The following is a 13,817-nucleotide window of genomic DNA, read 5'->3' as shown; positions in this document are numbered from 1 at the left end:
CACGATTATAAAACACTTCTCAAACAAATAAGTGAGATCTAAACAATTAGGAAAATATTAGTTGCTCATGGGTAGGCCAGTCAAATATAATAAAAATGAAAATTCTGCCTACAGTGATCTACATGTTCAGTCCCTTGTCAATTAAACTGCCAAAAATTCATCCAGAAAAACAAAGGTCAAGAATATCAAACACAAAGTATGATGGTTCAGTAATATGAAACTTAAAATATAAAGCAGCATTCATCAAAACCATTTGATATTTGCTAAAAAAAAAAATAGAGCGGTAGATCACTTGAATAAATTAGATACACATGACCCAATACTCAAGACTTGTATTAATCTAGTATTTGATAAACCCACAAACTCCAGCATCTGGAATAAGAACTCACTAGTTGAAAAATTTGCTGGGAAAACTGGAAAATGTCAGAAACTCAGTTTAGACTTACATCTATGGCTTAGACCATAAACCCCACAACAAAATAAGTTCAAAATGGCTCTATGAATTTGGCATAAAAAATACCATAAACAAATTAGGAGGGGGGACAAAGCCAAAATGGCAGAGAAAATGTACATTTCTTTCTGATTTTCTCCAATTACCCTCAACTGAATAACAAATCCAGTTTCTGAATTACTTCTGGACTGGCAGAATCCATGAATATTGGGAGTGCAGGAAATTACTAGCAGAAGATAACTTCAAAGATCTCCAGAAAAGGTCTGTTTCAGTTAGGTGTAGAGGGAGGTGGCCATGTACAGAAAGGCAGAGCACGGAAGCCAGTGCACACTGTGCAGATCCAGGCAGGAGACAGTCTTCATGGGACAGTGCAGACTCCTGCAGCAGAGAATCTACAGGAAGGAATCTACAGCAGTGTTGGCCACTCTGCCTGATTGCAAGCCAGTAGATCTGCAGAGAAGGTATAAAACATCCAACACAAACACAAAAGGTAAATAGTGAACTCTGAAGCATCAGAATCTCGCAGGGCTTGGCCACACTCACACAGCACAAGGAGTGAGTCGGAACTGCCCTAACACAGCCATAGCCACTTATAGAAGAAGCTTGAAAAACCTCCCAGGTCCTAAAAGCAGATCCTAACTTTTTTTTTTTTTTTTTTTTTTTTTTTTAAGACCAGAACTAAACCAAAAGTTTGACCTCCAAATATAGGAGACATGGAAAGGGAATTATAAAAGTGGAGGTAAAATGACAGAAATTACATATCATGAAGAGGCAAAAGAAACCTATTATATTTGAGAGAAAGGAGAGAGGGAGATGAACATTGTGTGAATCTTACTCTCATCAGATTTGACTCTGAAAATATTAGGCATATTTGATTTACAGAGAAACTTATATCACCTTATTGAAAAGTGGGAGGGGGAAGGCAAAAAGGGAAGGAGTATGTGAAATTGAAGGGAAAAAAGAAATAGGAGGGTAAAGGTATAAGAAAAAGGGAAGGATTCTAAGAGCTAGGAATTCCATAGTGAGGAGGGCTGCTTCAGGCAAATGGTGCTCATAACTTAAATACTAGAAAGGCAGCAAAGGAGGAAAGGAAAGAGAAAAGTATAATCTGGGGATAATAAGATAGCAGGAAATACAGAATTAATAGTTTTAACCATAAATGTGAATGGTATGAACTCTCCCATAAAGGAGAGGTGAATAGCAGACTGGATTAAAAGCCAGAATCCTATAATATGTTGTTTACAGGAAACACATTTAAAGCAGGGACATACATACAGAGTAAAGGTAAAAGGCTGGAGCAGAATCTATTGTGCTTCAGGTGAAGTCAAAAAAGGGGTACCCAGCCTTATCTCAGATCAAGCAAAACCAAAAATTGCTCTAATTAAAAGAGATAAGGAAGGAAATCATATCTTGCTAAAGGGTACAAAGACAATGAAGCAATATCAATATAAACATATATGCACCAAGTGGTATAGCATCTAACTTCCTAAAGGAGAAATTAAAAGAGTTGCAACAACAAATTAACAGCAAAGCTATAATAGTGGGAGATCTCAACCTTGCAATCTCAGAATTAGATAAATCAAACCACAAAACAAATAAGAAAGAAATTAAAGAAGTAAATAGAATATAAGAAAAATTATAAATGATACATCTTTGGAGAAAATTGAATGGTGACAGAAAGGAGTATACATTATTCTCAGCAGTTCCTGGAACCTATACAAAAATTGACCATATATTAGGACATAAAGACCTCAAAATTAAATGCAGAAAGTCAGGAATAGTAAATGCTTTCCTTCAGATCATGATGCAATAAAATCTATATTTAACAAAAAGCTAGGGGTAAATAGACCAAAAAGTAATTGGAAACTATATAACCTCATCTTAAAGAATGACTGGGTGAAACAGCAAATTATAGACACAATTCATAATTTCACCCAAGAAAAGGAAAACAATGAGACATCATACCAAAATTTTTGTGATGCAGTCAAAGCAGTAATAAAGGGAAATTTTATATCTTTAGAGACTTACTTGAATAAAATACAGAAAGAGAAGAAGCTAGAAAAAGACCAAATTAAAAACTATAAATCAAATAGTAAATTTAAAATTCTAAAATTAAAATCAATGAATTGGGCTTGCAACTCAAAAAGCTAGAAAAAAACCAAATTAAAAACCATAAATCAAAGAGTAAATTTAAAATTCTAAAATTAAAAACAGAAATTAATAATATTGAAAGTTTAAAAAACCTACTAATTAATAAACGAAACTGAGTTGGTTTTATGAAAAAATCAGTAAAATAGATAAACCTTTGGTAAATCTGATTAGAAAAAGGAGAAAAGAAAATCAAATCATTAGTCTTAAAAATAAAAAGGGAGAACTTTCCACCAATGAATAGGAAATCAGAGCAATAATAAGGAGTTACTTTGCCCAACTTTATGCCAATAAATTTGATAACTTAAGTGACATGGATGACAACTTCCAAAAATATAGGCTTCCCAGATTAACAGAGGAGAAAGTAAATTGCTTAAATAGTCCTATTTCAGAAAAAAAGAAATAGAACAAGCTATTAATCAATTCCCTACAAAAAAATCCTCAGGACCAGATGGATTTACATGTGAATGCTACCAAACATTTAAAGAACAATTGGCCCCAGTGCTATATAAATTATTTGATAAAATAGGGAATGAAGGAGATCTACCAAATTCCTTTTATGACATAGACATGGTACTGTTACCTAAACCAGGTAGGTTGGAAACAGAGAAAGAAAATTATAGACCAATCTCCCTAATGGATATTAATGCTAAAATCTTAAATAAGATATTAGCAAAAAAGACTAAAGAAGATCATACCCAGGATAATATACTACAATCAAGTAGGATTTATACAAGGAATGCAGGCTGGTTCAATATTAGGAAAACTATCAGTATAATTGGCCATATTAATAACCAAATTAACAAAAAACATATGATCATCTCAATAGATGCAGAAAAAGCATTTGATAAAATCCAACATCCATTCCTATTAAAAACACTTGAAAGTATAGGAATAAATGGACTTTTCCTTAAAATAATCAGAAGCATCATATGTAATGGGGAAAGATTGCAACCATTACCAAAAAGATCAGGAGTGAAACAATGTTGCCCACTATCACCATTACTATTCAATATTGTATTATAAATGCTAGCTTTGGCAATAAGAATTGAGAAAGAGATTAAAGGAATTAGAGTAAGTAATGAGGAAACCAAATTATTACTCTTTGCTCCTGATATGATAGTATATATAGAGAACCCCAGAGATTCTACTTAAAAGTTATTATAAATAATCCACAACTTTAGCAAAGTTGCAGGATACAAAATAAACCCACATAAATCATCAGCATTCTTATATATCACTAACAAAATCCAACAGTGAGAGTTACAAAGAGAAATTCCATTTAAAGTAACTACTGATAGTATAAAATACTTAGGAATCTATCTGCCAAGGGAAAATCAAAACTTTATCAGCAAAACTACAAAACACTTTTCACACAAATTAAGTCTGATCTAACCAATTGGAAAAATGTTAAATGCTCTTGTTTAGGGCAAGCAAATATAATAAAGATGTCAATATTACCTAAATGAATCTATTTGTTTAGTGCTATACCAATCAGACTCCCAAAAACTATTTTAATGACCTAGAAAAAATAACAACATATTTCATATGGAAAAACACAAGGTCAAGAATTTCAAGGGAATTGATGAAAAAAAAATCAAATGAAGGTGGTCTAGTTGTACCAGATCTAAAATTATATTATAAAGCAGCAATTACCAAAATCATTTGGTATTGGCTAAGAAATAGATTAGTTGATCAGTGCAATAGGTTAGGTTCAAAAGAAAAAACAGTCAATAACTATAGCAATCTAGTGTTTGACAAACCCAGAGACTCCAGCTTTTGGGATAAGAACTTACTGTCTAACAAAAATTTCTGGGAAAATTGGAAATTATTATTGCAGAAACTAGGCATCAACCCACATTTAACACCATACACCAAGATAAGGTCAAAATGAGTTCCTGATTTCAACATAAAGAATGAGATTATAATAAATTAGAGGAACAGAGAATAGTTTACCTGGCAGACCTGTAGAAGATGAAGGAATTTATGACCAACAGAGAACTAGAGATCATTACTCACCACAAAATTGAAAATTTTGATTATATCAAATTGAAAATTTTTTGTACAAACAAAACTAATGCAGAAAAAATTATAAGGGAAGCAATAAACTGGGAAAATATTTTTATAGTCAAAAGTTCTTATTAAGGACTCATTTCCAAAATATATAGAGAATTGATTCTAATTTATAAGAAATCAAGCCATCTCCAATTGATAAATGGTCAAAGGATATGAACAGACAATTCTCAGACAAAGAAATTAAAACTATTTCTAGCCATATGAAAAGATGCTCCAAGTCATTATTAATCAGAGAAATGCAAATTAAGACAACTCTGAGATACCAGTACACACCTGTCAGACTGACTAGAATGGCAGGGAAAGATAATGCGGAATATTGGAGGGGATGTGGGAAAACAGGGACACTAATACATTGTTGGTTGAATTGTGAATACTTCAGCCATTCTCGAGAGCAATTTGGAGCTATACTCAAAAAGTTATCAAACTGTGCATTCCCTTTGATCCAGCAGTGTTACTACTGGGCTTATATCCCAAAGAGATGATAAATAAGGGAATGGGATCTATATGTGCACGGATGTTTGTGGCAGCACTCTTTGTGGTGACCAGAAACTGGAAACTGAGTTTCAAAACCAATTGGAGAATGGCTGAATAAATTGTGGTATATGAATATTATGGAATATTATTGTTCGGTAAGACATGACCTACAGAATGATTTCAGAAAGGCCTGGAGAGACTTACATAAACTGATGCTGAGTGAAAAGAGCATGGCCAGGAGATCATTATATTCTTCAACAACAATACTATATGATGATCAATTCTGATGGACCTCGCCATCTTCAGCAATGAGATGAATCAAATCAGTTCCAATGGAGCAGTAATAAACTGAACCAGCAAACCCAGTGAAGGAACTCTGGGAAATGACTAAGAACCATTACATTGAATTCCCAATCCCTATATTTTTGCCTGCCTGCATTTCAGATTTCCTTCACAGGCTAATTGTACAATATTTCAGAGTCCAATTCTTTTTGTACGGCAAAATAACTGTTTGTTCATCTATACTTATTGTGTATCTAATTTATACTTTAATATATTTAACATCTACTGGTCATCCTGCTATCTAGGGGAGGGAGTGGGGGGAAAGAGGGGAAAAATTGGAACAAAAGGTTTGGCAATTGTCGATGCTGTAAAACTACCCATACATATAACTTGTAAATAAAAAGGTATTAAAAAAAGAAAAGAAAAGAAAACATCCCCAGGACAAGATGGATTTACATGTAAATTCTACCAAACATTTAAAGAACAATTAACCCCAATGCTATATAAAGTATTTGAAAAAAAAAAAAAAAAACAGGGAATGAAGGAGTCCTACCAAATTCCTTTTTTTTGACACAGACATGGTACTGATACCTCAAACAAGTAGGTTGAAAACAGAGAAAGAATATTTTAGACCAATCTCCCTAATGAATATTGATACTAAAATTTTAAATAAGATATTAGCAAAAAGACTTCATAAAATCAAGTAGGATTTATACCAGCAATGCAGGGCTGGTTTCATATAAGAAAAACTATTAGTATAATTGACCATATTAATAACCAAATTAATAAAAACCATATGATCATCTCAATAGATGCAGAAAAAGAATTTGATAAAATCCAACATCCATTCCTATTAAAAATGCTTAAGAGAATAGGAATAAATTGACTTTTTCTTAAAACAATCAGTAGCATCTATTTAAAACCATCAGCAAGCATCATATGTAATGGTGATAATGTGGATAAACTATAACCATTCCCAATAAGATTAGAAGTGAAACAAGGTTCCCCATACTCATCCTTATGATGTATTAGAAATGCTAGCTTTGGCAATAAGAGTTGAGAAAGAGATTAAAGGAATTAGAGTAGGTAATGAGAAAACCAAATTATCAATCTTTGCTGATGCTATGATGGTATACTTAGAGAATCCCAGAGATTCAACTAAAAAGCTATTAGAAATAATCCACACCTTTAGCAAAGTTGCAGGATATAAAGTAAACCCACAGAAGTCATCAACATCCTTATATATCATTAACAAAATCCAACAGTTAGAGTGACAAAGAGAAATTCCATTTAAAGTAACTATTGATTGTATTAAATATTTAGGAATCTGCCAAGGGAAAATCAGAAAGTATACGAGCAAAACTGCAACATACCTTCCACAAAAAGAAAGTCAGATCTAACCAATTGGAAAAATATTAAATGCCCTTGGACAGGGCGAGTAAATATAATAATTATAACAATACTAACTAAACAAATCTATTTATTTAGCACTATACCAATCAGACTAAAAAACTATTTTAATGACCTATAAAAAATAACAACAAAGTTCATATGGAAAAACAAAAAGTCAAGAATTTTAAGGGAATTAATGAAAAAAAAAATTGAATGAAGGTGGCCTAGCTGTACCAGATCTAAAATTATATTATAAAGCAGCAGTTACCAAATCCATTTGGTACTGGCTAAGAAATAGATTAGTTGATCAGTGGAATAGGTTGGGTTCAAAAGATAAAACAGCCAATTACATTAATAATCTAGTGTTTGAAAAAGCCAAAGACCCCAGCTTTTGGGATAAGAACTCAGTGTTTGACAAAAATTTTTGGGAAAATTGGAAATTAGTATGGCAGAAACTAGGCATTGACCCACACTTCACACCATACACCAAGATAAGGGTCAAAATGGGTTCCTAACCTTGACATAAAGAATGAGATTATAAATAAATTAGAAGAACATAGGATAGTTTACCTCTCAGACCTGTGGAAGAGGAAGGAATTTATGACCAAGAAAAACTAGAGATCATTATTGATCACAAAATAGAAAATTTTGATTATATCAAATTGAAACGTTTTTGAACAAACAAAAACGTGCAGGCACATTTAGGAGGGAAGCAATAAACTGGAAAAAACATTTTTATAGTCAAAGATTCTGATAAATGCCTCATTTCTAAAATATATAGAGGATTGACTCTAATTTATAAGACATCAAGCCATAAACAGACAATTCTAAGCTGAAGAAATTGAAAGTATTTCTTGCAATATGAAAAGATACTCCAAGTCATTGTTAATCAGAAGTGCAAATTAAGACAACTCTGAGATACCAGTACACACCTGTCAGATTGGCTAGAATGACAGGGAAAGATAATGCAGAATGTTGGAGGGGAGGTGGGTCAACAGGGACATTGATACATTGTTGTTGGAATTGTGAACACATCCAGCCATTCTGGAGAGCCATTTCGAACTATGCTCTAAAAGTTTTCAAACTGTGCATACCCATTGATCCAGCAGTGTTACTACTGTGCTTTTATCCCAAAGAGAATTTAAAGAAAGGAAAAGGACCTGTATGTGCAAGAATATTTGTGGCAGCCTTCTTTGTAGTGGCCATAAACTGTACTGGACGCCCATCAATTGGAGAATGGCTGAACAAATTGTAGTATGTGAATGTTATTATTCTGTAAGAAATGACCAGCAAGATGATTTCAGAAAAGCCTGGAGACTTACTTGAACTTATGTTGAGTGAAATGAGCAGGACCAGGAGATCATTATATACTTCAACAACAATACTCTATGATGATCAGTTCTGATGGACATGTCCTTCTTCAACAATGGGATGATTCCAATAGAACAATAATGAACTGAACTAGTTATACCTAGTGAAGGAACTCTGGGAGATGACTATGAACTATTACATAGAATAGCCAATCCCTCTGTTTTTGTCCACCTGCCTTTTTGATTTCCTTCATAGGCTAATTGCATACTATTTCAAAATCCAATTCTTTTTGTACAGCAAAATAACTGTTTGGACATGTATATGTGTGTGTGTTTATATATATATATATATATATATATATATATATATATATATATAGTATTCAACTTATACTTCAACATATTTAACATATATTGGTCTTCCTACCATGTGGGGGAAGGGATGGGGGAGAAGGAGGGGAAAAGTTGGAACAAAAGGTTTTGCAATTGTCAATGCTGAAAAATTACCCACACATATACCTTATAAATAAAAAGGTATTATTAAAAAATAAAATTAAAATTAAAAAATAAAATGGGACTATTTATGCAATTCATTTTGTCCTCTGTTATTCAGGGTAATTATATTTATGTAGGTATTCCTCAGTTTCACTTAGGTTATCAAATTTATTGGCATAAAGTTGCACAAAATAACTTGTAATTATTGCTCTAAGTTTCTCTTCATTGGTGGAAAGTTCTCTCTTCATTTTTGAGAATAACAATTTCCTTTTCTTCTTTCCTTTTTCTAATCAAATTTTCTACGTTTATCTATTTTGTTGTTTTTTTCATAAAACCAACTTTTAGTTTTATTTATTATTTCACTAGTTTTTTACTTTGAATTTTATTAAACTCTCTTTTTATTTTTAGAATTTCAAGTTTAGTTTTTGATTTTTTTAAATTTGCTCTTTTTCCACCTTCTGTAGTTGCAAGCCCAATTTATTGATCTTCTCTTTCTCTATTTTATTCAAGTAATCCATTGTAGATATAAAATTTCCTTTTATTATCACTTTCACTGCATCCTAAAATTTTGATATGTTATTTCATTATTTTCATTTTCTTAGATGAAATTAATTGTATCTATGAATTGCTGTTTCACCCATTCATTCTTTAGGATGAGATTATTTGGTTTCCAATTACTTTTTGGTCTATTTTCCCCTGGCTTATTGCATTGTGATCTGAAAAAATTCATTTACTATTTCTATCTTCCTGCCTTTGATTTTGAGTTCTTTATGTACAAATATATGATCAAATTTTGTATAGGTCCCATTAACTGCCAAAAAGAACGTGTACTTTCTGTCTCCATTCAACTTTCTCCAAAGATCTATCATACTTAACTTCTACACTATTTTATTTACCTCTTTCAGTTCTTCCTTATTTATTTTGTGGTTTGATACATATAGTTCTGAGAGTGCAAGGTTGAGATCCTGCAGTAGTATAGTTTTGCTGTATAATTCTTCTTGCAGCTATCTTAACTTCTCCTTTAGGAATTTAGATGCTATATCACTTGGTACATACATGTTTAATATTATATTACTTCATTATCTATTGTATTCTTTAGTATGATGTAGTTTTCTTCCTTGTCTCTTTTAATTAGATCAATTTTTGCTTTTGCTTGATTTAAGATCAGGATGGCTACCCCTGTTTTTTTTTTTTTTTTTTTTTTTTTTTTTTTTTTTTTTTTTTTACTTCACCTGAAGCATAATAGAGTCTGCTCCAGCCTTTTACCTTTACTTTGTATGTATCACTCTGCTTTATATGTGTTTCTCGTAAACAACATATTGTAGGATTATGGCTTTTCTTTTTCTTGCCCCTCCCTTATCCCCTTTCCCAGTATTAAACTCATGGGCCTCACTTGGGTCATACAGCTCTCCCTCTTTAGGAGTTTTCTTTCCTCTCTTTGAATCCCTTCCCCTTTCTTGTACCCTTCCCTTATTACTCTTTTCCTTTTCCTTTTTCCTCTCCCACTTTTTAATGAGGTGAGAGCAGTTTCTCTCTAAAACAAATATGTCAATTATTTTCTTTGTGAGGCAACTCCAATCAGAGTAAGTTTCACACAATATTCCTCCCCCTCTCTAAGGTCCCTCAGGTATAATAGGTTTCCTTTGCCTCTTTGTGGGATGTAGTTTCCCTCTTTTTATCTCCCCTTTTCCCTTTTTTGACACTATCCCCTTTCCATTTCTACTTCCCTTTTTGTGTTATATCAGTAAAATCAAATTATACATGTGGTCCTTATGTATATCTACAACAGAAATACAGTTCTCAAGTGTTCCTTTTACCTTTTTCTGCTTCTCTTGGGTCCTATGTTTGGAGATCAAATTTTTTGTTTACATCTGTTTTTTTTTTGTTTTTTTTTTTTTTTTTTTTTTTTTTTTTTTTTTTTTTTTTTTTTTTTTTTTTTTTTTTAGAAACAAATGGAATTCATCTGTTTCATTAAATGTCCATCTTATTCCATGAAATAAAATGCTGAGCTTAGCTGGGTAGTTTATTCTTGCCTGCAATCCAAGTTCTTTCACCTTTCAGAATATCAGATTCTAGGCCCTTTGGTCCTTTAATGTGGAGTCAGCTAGATCTTGAGTGATCCTTATTGTGGCACCTCAGTATTTGATTTTTTTTTTCCTGACTACTTGCATTATTTTTTCCTTAGTCTGATAGTTCTGAAATTTGGCCACAATATTCCTTGGAGTTTATATTTTAGGGTCTTTTTAGAAGATGTTTGATGAATTCTTTCAATGCCTATTTTACTTTCTGATTCTATTACATCTGGGCAGTTCTCTTTGATGACTTCCTGCAAAATAGTATGTAGGCTCTTTTTTTATCATAATTTTTGGGAAGTCCAATATCCTCAGATTATCTCTCCTAGATCTATTTTGTAGGTCTGTTGTTTTTCCAAGTCGATATTTTACATTTTTTTCTAATTTTTCATTCTTTTGGTTTTGCTTGACTAATTCTTGCTGTCTCAATGAATCATTCATTTTTATTTGTTCAGTTCTGATTTTTAATGAGTTATTTTCTTCATTAGATTTTTTTACTTCTTTTTGTATATGTCCAATTGAGTTTTTAAATGAGTTATTTTGCTCTATGGAATTTTTTTCCATTTCACTAATTTTTTTTTAGTGAGTTATCCTCTTTTTTTTTAATTCACAAATTCTACTTTCTTGGGAGTTCTTTATCTTTTCCAATTCACAAATCCTACTTTCTCGCATTTTCTTTATCTTTACCAATTTACAAATTCTCTTTCCCTGCTGTTCTTGGGAGTTCTTTATCTTTTCCAATTCACATTTCAGGAAGTTGTTACTCTCTTCCATAGCTTCTCTTTCCTTTTCCCATTTTTCTTCTAGCTCTCTTTTAAGATTTTTAATAGTCTCTTCTAGGAAAGAATTGTGTGATGGTAACCAAGTTATATCTCCCTTTGTTATTTTGTCTGGTGACTATTCGCTATTAGTCTCCTCAGGGTTGAAAACCTGCTCTCCTTCTGTATAGAAGCTATTGATGTCCTTTTGATTTTTTTCCTCATGCTTTTAAAGCCTGTAGAGTCTTCCTTCAGGGCAAGGAGGTTACCAGCTTCCTCTGCAGAGGAGGGAAAGGTGTATGGACAGTAGCTGTTCTACAAATGTGCTGCAAAGAGTGGTGAGATACAGGAGTGATCTGAGAAAAAGTTCCCCAGCAGAAGTGGCTCAGACCTAGGTAGCACAGGCCAAGCTGCAGAAGTGCCAGGTGAAGAATCCTGCTGTTAGGATAAGCAATTGCCCTGAGGCTAGAGGCTGAGCAGTGAAAGTACACTACCTCAAGCCAAAGCCAGCTGTGAGATTGTGGGGATTAGTTGTTGACCAGCAAATAGCCCAGACTTGAAGTGTCTCTGCCCAAGGAAGCACAGTTGCTCTATTTAAGTTCTATTGCCCTAGGCCAAGACCCCCACTTTGCAGATTAGAGGCTGCCTCGGGTGCGACCCCCAGCCATGCAGATTTGTGACTGCCCTGGCAGGTGCTGCAGAATGCAGCTGCACAGCTGTGTTGTGGTCTGTGCTGAGTCACTTCTGGTTTTGGGTGGGTATAGCCAGATCTTGTTAGGTTCTGACATTTTTTAGAGTATCCTCTACCTTTGGCTTTAATTTCTCTGCTGGTCTACTGCTTTGTAATCAAGGCAAAGCAGTCAGCCTATGGCAGAGTCTTTAACTTCTAACCATAGAGGTCACCCCTTCCCCCGGTCCACTCTGAACTTTAGCCTCTGCTTCTATGCCTACTTGCACTGAACTGTTCCGGGCCACTCAGAACTAACCATTAGTGGGGATCTTCCACATTATCTTTGGCTGGTAAATTGTACTTCTAATGTTCATGAATTTTACCAGTCAAGTGTTATTTTTTGAGGCTGAATTTAATCATTGGTCATGAGGGTATTAGAAGAGCTTAGAAAGTTGCCTTGCCTTCTCCACTATCTTGGCTCCAACTCCCCCCCTAATAGTCCCATTTTAGAAAAAGACATAGAACAATCTATTAATCAATACCCTAAAAAAATCCCCAGGACCAGATAGATTTACATATGAATTCTACAGACATTTAAAGAACAATTAAGTTCAATACTATATAAACTATTCGAAAAAATAGGGAATGAAGGACTTTTATGCCTTTTCCTTTTATGACACAGACATAGTATTAATGCCTAAACCAGGTAGGATGAACAGAGAGAAAGAAAATTATAGACCAATCTCCCTAATGTATACTGATGCAAAAATCTTAAATAAAATATTAGTAAAAAGATTATAGAAAGTCATCCCCTGGATAATATACCATGACCAAGCAGGATTTATATCAAGAATGCAGGACTGGTTCAATATTAGGAAAACTATTAGCATAACTGAATATATCAATAACCAATTTAACAAAAAACATATGATCATCTCAATAGATGCAGAAAAAGCATCTGATAAAATCCAACACCCATTCCTATTAAAAACACTAGAGAGTATAGGAATAAATTGACTTTTCTTTAAAATAGTCAGTAGCATCTACTACAACCCCATAACAATCATATGTTATGGGGACAAACTAGAACCATTCCCAATAAGATCAGGAATGAAACAAGGTTGTCCACTATGACCATTATTGTTCAATATTATATTAGAAATGCTAGCTTTGGCAATGAGATGAAAAAGAGATTAAAGAAATTAAAGTAGGTAATGATGAAACCAAATTATCATTCTTTACAGATGATATGATGATATACTTAGAGAACCCCAGAGAATCTACTAAAGACGTATTAGAAATATTGCATATGTTTAACAAAGTTGCAGGATACAAAATAAATCCACATAAATCATTAACATTTTTATACATCACTAACAAAATCCAACAACAAGAGATACAAAGAGAAACTACATTTAAAATAACTGTTGATAGTATAAAATTTTTAGGATTCTATCTGCCAAAGGAAAGTCAGGAACTATATGAGGAAAATTACAAAACACTTTCTATACAAATAAAGTCAGATCTACATAATTGGAAAAATATTAAGTGCTCTTGGATAGGTCAAGTGAATATAATAAAGATGACAATACTACTTAAACTAATCTATTTATTTAGTGCTTTATCAATCAAACTCCTAAGAAACTATGTTACTGACCTAGAAAAAATAGCAACCACAGTCATCTGGAA

The sequence above is a fragment of the Sarcophilus harrisii genome, chromosome 2, assembly GCF_902635505.1.
Source record: "Sarcophilus harrisii chromosome 2, mSarHar1.11, whole genome shotgun sequence".
Lineage (NCBI taxonomy): Eukaryota > Metazoa > Chordata > Mammalia > Dasyuromorphia > Dasyuridae > Sarcophilus > Sarcophilus harrisii.
The sequence above is the reverse complement of the archived record's forward strand: the minus strand, read 5'-3'. Positions refer to the sequence as shown.